The sequence below is a fragment of the Etheostoma spectabile genome, chromosome 23 (assembly GCF_008692095.1).
Source record: "Etheostoma spectabile isolate EspeVRDwgs_2016 chromosome 23, UIUC_Espe_1.0, whole genome shotgun sequence".
Classification (NCBI taxonomy): domain Eukaryota; kingdom Metazoa; phylum Chordata; class Actinopteri; order Perciformes; family Percidae; genus Etheostoma; species Etheostoma spectabile.
Genome location: NC_045755.1, coordinates 18,292,570 through 18,299,690, shown reverse-complemented (window position 1 = coordinate 18,299,690; position 7,121 = coordinate 18,292,570). Strand labels below are relative to the sequence as shown.

Sequence of the window (7,121 nt, the reverse complement as noted above, 5' to 3'; positions counted from 1 at the left end):
ATATATATATTTTTTAGGACAGATTGGTTTACCTCACTGGGGTTAAGCATATTTCTGTGTGTATGTGTGCGTCCGTCTTTGTGTGGCTTTACTTTGCTTATTCTGCAGCTTAAAAAATTGCTTGCGCAGGCACCATTAAGTGCAGCGCTCCAGAGCCTTCCCTGGAGCAGGAGGGAGATGAACTGTTTATCTGTCTGTTACAGTCAAAACCACCCCCCCACCCCCTTATATTATCATGAGTAAGGCCCTGATGGAAGAATTCCTCCAAACTCGGAAAACAAACCCACTGTAGCTAAGGTGAATCATCAAAGACAGTAGAGCCAGAGGGCCTTGGGTCACCAACAAGTCAAATCTACTAATGACTTTAAAGACAGTAATCCAAAGGAGAGATCCTGTTGTTATTTAGTTCTTAGTTTAATCTCGAGGAGACACATTTGAGGCAGTAGATCGTCAGAAGAAGTTATGGTGGCTTCTTTGTGTACCTTCATTGTGTGACTGTCACTTGAGGTCAAGATCTATTAGCAGCATTCTTATCTCTTCCTCGGCGTTTAGACCGCACTTAAGTAAATTAGAGGCCACAGTGAACGCACACTTTTGCTTTGGCCTAATCCATTTTTTACCTCAACTTCGTCTACTGTCCCAGCCTCTTTAGACCGATCTGTATAACACAAGGCCTGGGCAGCTTGGTAGTTGGTTGCTCATCCATTCCTGAATAAAAAGTAGCATACATTAATTTCCCAACATCCCAGTAAGGATTTATTTGGTCTAGTATGTCTGGATCATAGTCTTTAAATGACCCTCATCCTAATGGCTATTCTAGCACAACAAAACGTTTTCAAGAACCATTTTTTAAAAGAACTCCAAAACTTAACATTACAGATTCTCGCGCCTGGTTCCAGTTTTTGTTCCGGGGCACAGTTTTTTGTTGCCGAATTGTTTCTGCTCCTGAGTAAAACCTTGTCAAAGACTGTATAGTTGAGAATTTTATTGGGTGCATACACCCAATGGGTTTAAATGGGGTGTGTCATAACAGCATCATGCTATAAATGGAGGGTTTTGACTGGAGTTTTAGCGCCTGCACATTGAATTTTCCGATGTTGATGTGATGCTGCTTTCAATTAAAATGTAAATTAAAATTAAAATGTACTAGAGACAGCCTCATTTGCGAGACTGAAAGCAATGTTTTTGTGTATTAGACCTACGTGTGCAGTGCCTACATTTCTGGTCCTCCTCCACCAGAGAGTTTATTTCTGAGTGCATCAATCCTTTTTAAACTTTAAAGCTCACATGCTTACATGACTTGTTCAGCCTGCCAGAACTAAAGGTAGGACTGACAGGTACTGACTGAAATATTTGAGATTGCTCCAGGCAACAATACACACTGGGAGGGCAAACAATCTCTTCAACTATCTATCAATAAATTATTTTGTCAAGATTTTTCATTTTGGCAGATGGGTCATACATTCAAGAATTGTCAGTAGAAACATTAGTTTTGTTTTCTAAATTAAAAATAATGAGCAGAAGATATTTACTTAACTTTTGTAATCTTTTTCTTTTGTTTAGTTTTTTTAAATGCCATGGCAGTATTATTCATTTGCATGATATAGTGGTTTTGAAACTTTTCCTGACAGGTTGTGGGCCTGGTTCATAGGCCGTTAGTCTCCCAGACAGCAAATGCATGTGAACTGCAGTGCTTGTGGAATCATGTCGTAGCCCAAATATCAGCTGCTAAATGTTAAACTGTTGGGCTCCATGGTGATGTGATCACAGGCCATCCATGACCTCCTGCCAGGGCCGCTGTTGGTCTGGATGTGCCGCGGCGGTCAACCCAGGCCAGCATTACCTCAGGAAAGAGATTTTGCTATGAAAACACCAGCGGTCTCCGCTGGCTGCCTCCAGTACAAACACTCCCAGGGCTCCCAGAGGGAGGCGGGGCGCCTGTGGGAGCAGAGCAGTGCTAAAAGAATCGGGGAACATGGGACAGTTTGGGTCAGGGAGGGTGAAGCATACAGTCCTTGTAAAGCATTGAGCACTTTGGAAAAGAAAAACATGGTGGAACATCACACTATTAGGGCTGATCGTGCCAGAAGCAGCAGTGTGGTGATGTGCAGCTGCAACAGGCACATCATGTATTTTTTGCTGCTTTGGGTTTGCCTCTCAGAATGGCGTCATCTCAAGACCATACCTCTAAATTGACATAATAATATGGTCTAGGTTGCATACGATGCCACCATGTCTGGAATCAAGGAAGTGCGTAAACGTTAACCTGCTGACATCTGATTGTCATGGCCATGATGGAGCTACCTGGTTTGTCGGTTCTGCAGGAAATTAAGTGATTTTTCTCATCTTGTTGTTCACACAGAACACATGCTTTATCCAGCAGAACTTGTGTGAACGTGATTTAGAAATTCAAATTCGAGCTTCAGTGTGGCAAACGTGTGTTGTATTATTAACTTGTACTTGCATCAATAAAGCACAACAATCAAGTTTTTTGTTGTGTCAACATCGAGAAAACAAGTCAAAGACACATTTTTATTACATGTTTGTTGCCAGACTAAACATCCTAACTATGAATAAATTGCCGTGTTAAGATGCGGGACATCCATTTGAGTATCTGTTGTCTTTTGAGTTTACTTTTTTGACACAGTAGTGTGGGTAGGAGCAATGATGTCTGTCAGCCAACTTGGAAAACCCACATGTTGGAAGTTCCAACCAACACATGAAAGCACCCTATGCAAATGTGAGCCTGGCACCTCGAGTGCATTACACTGACATAAAAACAGTCCAATTACTAAACATTCCTCTGTGTTGGTCAATCCTTCCGCAAAAGATGTTCACACTTCTCCAAATAGTAAATTGTCAACAATGCTTTTGGCTTTCTGTGGAAATCCATCAGCCACAGACGATGAGAGAACAAAATGATATCGACCCTCCAATGAGAACAGAGGGTCGCATGAATTAATCCTCAAATGAAATATAACGTAGATAGTCAGAGGGGAGAAGATAGGAGGTTGCACTAATGTGCTTTGTCACTTCCCACATCATTTCTCCCACTTCCTGGGGTGCTGCAGATAACCTGCCCAGATCCTGGTGTGCTTGCCAGCGATTGGCTGCAGCATGCTTATTTACCTAGCAAGGGTTGTCTGATTGGCCCAAGGGAGACAATGGCATGTGTAAACAGCCCTGGGGCTCCGGACAGCCGACCAACACAGCAGTCCCTTTGTTAGTGAGGTAGCTACTCTAACTGTTGGCAGTCAACGCATGCATGATCACACACGCACTCACTGGCTGCAGTTAGACTTTCATGGAGGTTTTTAGGGAAAAAGCTGCCAATAAGCAGTCACCTGTATTCAATACATCTTTACAGGTGAGCAGTGCTGGTAGTGTACAGGCCACACCACTGAATAAAAGGTTGTGTTTAAGCTCATATTAGCACTGCATCAAAAACATATACCCCCCTCATTCACTTCAATGAAACCGCCATGTTGTCACGGTGGGCGAAAAACGCAAGACAAGCTCAAGTCTCACCTCACATCTCATCTCTAGATGTTACTGCTTGTTTTCTGCTCAAGATAAGATAAGTGTTCTGGAAAATCCAAGAAATCTTTTTCAAATTTTTTTGTACATTTGGTTTGATGTATAAAACACAATCGATCATGTGGTTCCCAAATGTGGAACTCGGGATGTGTTGACAAGTTGATAAGTGAAAATTCAGAAGCTGCTGAACTATTGCATCTAACGCTGCTATAATAGCTTCAAGATCTGGTGTGCCGTGGGATTTGAGATTCTACATCTCTAAAAGTGACTTTTCATGCCAAGAAATTCCACATGGCAGATGTTTTATTCATGCGGTTTTGTGGCATGGATGGCAAGTTGATGCTTTAGTCTAAACCTAATTGTAAAACAGTGAAAAGTTACTTGTTTCGTGTGTGCAATCGAAGAAGAAAAAGAAAAAACTCTGAAATTAGAATAGGTTAATAGTCCCCCAAAAAACTATACAAAATAGAGCTGCAACATCTGTCCCAAGATATCAACTTCTTACACAGTTTATTAAAAGGTGATTAACACACAACTTGGCCCAGATATTAAAGGATTGGTATTCAACATACTCTTTAAACACACCTTTGCAGATAGTGCCAAGATCATGTCATCAAACACAGCTTAGCTAATGCATGTCCCCTGGCACTGTAGCCAAATGAACAGAATACAAACACCTGTCTGCTCTACTTTTCTGTTGATTTGTGATGCGGCTAAGAGGTGCCAGTCAGCTATCAGTCTGTTGCTGCGCGGCTCGGGTGATTTGGCTAAGTGTGAAGAGCAGTGAAGGCTTCACATAGCGTTGGGTAAACCCCAGTGACAGTTTGTGGATGCAGGCCCATGCAAATGTGCTGCTGCCACGGAGGTTTTGACATGTGAGGTTCAGTTTCGCCCGGGGCCTGGGAGAGAGAGCTGTCCCTTACACAGGGCCAGGGACAAGGCTGGTAAACATGTCCTGAGAGCCGTGTGGTGCTGCAGAACACATGGGAGTACACTTCAGAGGTGCTGCAGGGGGATCTGATGGAAAACAATGACATCTGAAAAATAAAATCCCAAAAACGCCTGTTTGCCTCAGACAGTTGAACAAGAATTGAAACCCAACACTCATTTTATTGTATTTGTGTTGTGTTTTATTCTGAACTTCCTGCACAACAAGCCACCCTCAGTATCTTTTACACCTCAATCTGTTTTACAATTATTCAGGTCAGAAAAGTGCGAAAAAAAATTAAAGTTACTCTCATTATTGTAAATGATCATGTTGTATTCGTACACTTTAATTTTTGCCAACACTTAATTTGAAAAGTCCCTTTGTTTTCTTATATCTTGATGCTTGCGAAGTATAGAGCTACAATTGGGAGACAGTTAGCTTAGCTTAGCACGAAGAGCGGGAACAGGGAGAAACAGCTAGCCTAGTTCTGTTTGAAAGTAACAAAATCTGCCTACCAACACATCTGAAGTTCACAAATGAACACATTATATCTGTAATGAGTGAACTTTAGAGGTGCTGCTAGCTAACGTATTCTCATTTTCCCGGTCTTTATGTTAGCTATAAGCTAACGGTTGCCTAGCTGTAACTTCCTATTTAATGTACATATGTGCTGAGTGTTGTCAAACTTCCCATTCAACTTTCAGCATGAAAGCGAATATATGTATTTTTCAAACCAACAAGATATATTCTTCTAATATTTCTTACTAAACTAAAGTATTGCACTGATACTGTTCATTTTTAAGAACTCTCTTTGGTGTAATGGCATGAGAGATATCATCCAACAAAGATCCTCTTTTGCACATGAGCCTTTCTGAATAATCTTATCTTGCCTATTTTAATTGAAGTACATTTCAGCACAGGTGATTTTACCTCTGCTTAAGTAAACTTTAAGAAAATACCATCATGTTTTTGCATGAGTCAGATAATTTGATACTTTTTTCCTCTTCAGGTAACATATTTCACTCATGTACTGTAACTTTCCATTCTCCCTAAAACATCCCCCCCTCGCCCAGATTCCTAGTGTCATGCCTTAACTTTCCCTGAACCACGTCAACTCACACTCTTCTTGGCCCTCTAAGGCCGTCATTCATTCTCTTTGACGCTTTCTGTCATAGACTGAGGTGTGTAGCTCTCTGAGTGAACCTGTGAACTCTGTGCCACCTCCATTACTCCCAGTAGTCCGTCACAGCAATTTCTGAATCTATGACAGGTGAATAACCCATGTTTTTTTTTTTACCAGTGGCATAAGGTAGTTACGACAGGCCCTAGTGCACGCCAGGTAATAGTTTTGAAGCACACACTATACATATTTATATACACTGTATGTATATATGCATATATACAGGGTGTGAGTTGTGAATAAAAGGTGGATAGGAGGTGGGATGCTTTTTGATCATGCACAACAAAACAAAACATGCAATAATTAAAACCCCTGGCAATACCATGGATGTAGTGCCACACAGCCAGGCAAGCCAACCACTTAAATATGCACTTCAAAATTCAATGGAAATTACAGCGGTTTCAAAATGGAGAACAGAGTTCACCACGCAGCGACAACAGAAATACTTTCACCCAGGAAACACTTGTCTAAATCCAAACCACGATCCTTTTCCTAAACTTAACTAATTGTTGTGGTGCCTAAACTTACCTTTCATCGCCGCATGGCGATCACTTTCTTTGGCTAAACTCCACCAGCATGACCCCTGAAAGGACCGTTATCTGGTGGTACCTGCAGCCGGCTCAGAGTCACCTATTGGCGGCTAAACAACTGCTGGTAGACAATACTTCTATTTTTTGTATATAATATTATGTCTATTGGTGTATTAGCTTTAATCACTTTGGGGGTGATACATTTTGATAAAGTACTTCAGCAGAGGCAGCAATATATAGACCAGAAAGGGGGAAATCCAAGGTATCTGCTCAGAGCTTTGGGCTCAGTAACACGTGGATCATCCAATGGGAATGTAAAGGTGCCCTTATATTAATCCTCAATGGGAGTTTTCTGTTCGGGGAACAAACATGTGGAATTCTTTACCTACTGAACTCAAACTGGATCCTGACTTGGATCATTTGAACTTCAGATGAATCTGTTTTTGAAGAGGGAGCAGTCACGTAGTTATGAATGATCTGGTGCTTCCTGCTTTATTTTGCTTTACTGTATTAGTCTGTGTATACAATACACAGATCAACAGTAAAATCTAAAAAGAAGTTACTTATGGGTTATTGCAGTGGAAGGTAGGGAGTTCAAAAGAGAAAACTCAGATCAGTTGGCGATATGAATCACTAGCAGCAGGCCCACCAAACTTATTTTTGGAGGGCCCGATCTCTCTCTCCCATCCCATGGGCCCCCTTGGAACTGCACTGCATGCACTGCCTACATTTAAACCCCTGTTTTTCTTAACCTTGTTGCAAAAATCAGACAGAAATCAGTTTATTCAGAGCCATAAAAGAAGGTTTGGATGCGGTTTGTTCTTGTGCACACATTAACATAAACACTTTCAGCCTTTAAACTATGAGCATTATGTTGACGAATCTCTCATCATAGCAGCAGCCGGCTCCCAAGCCTGTTGCTTGTGTGTGTGTGTGTGTGTGTGTG

General features: G+C 41.5%; 1 long non-coding RNA gene across 1 annotated transcript in view; it reads left to right on the top strand.

The window, feature by feature from the left end:
- The window catches only part of LOC116672875 (uncharacterized), a 14,551-nt gene that overhangs the window by 6,410 nt on the left and 1,020 nt on the right, over positions 1-7,121 (top strand). The window lies entirely within an intron of this gene.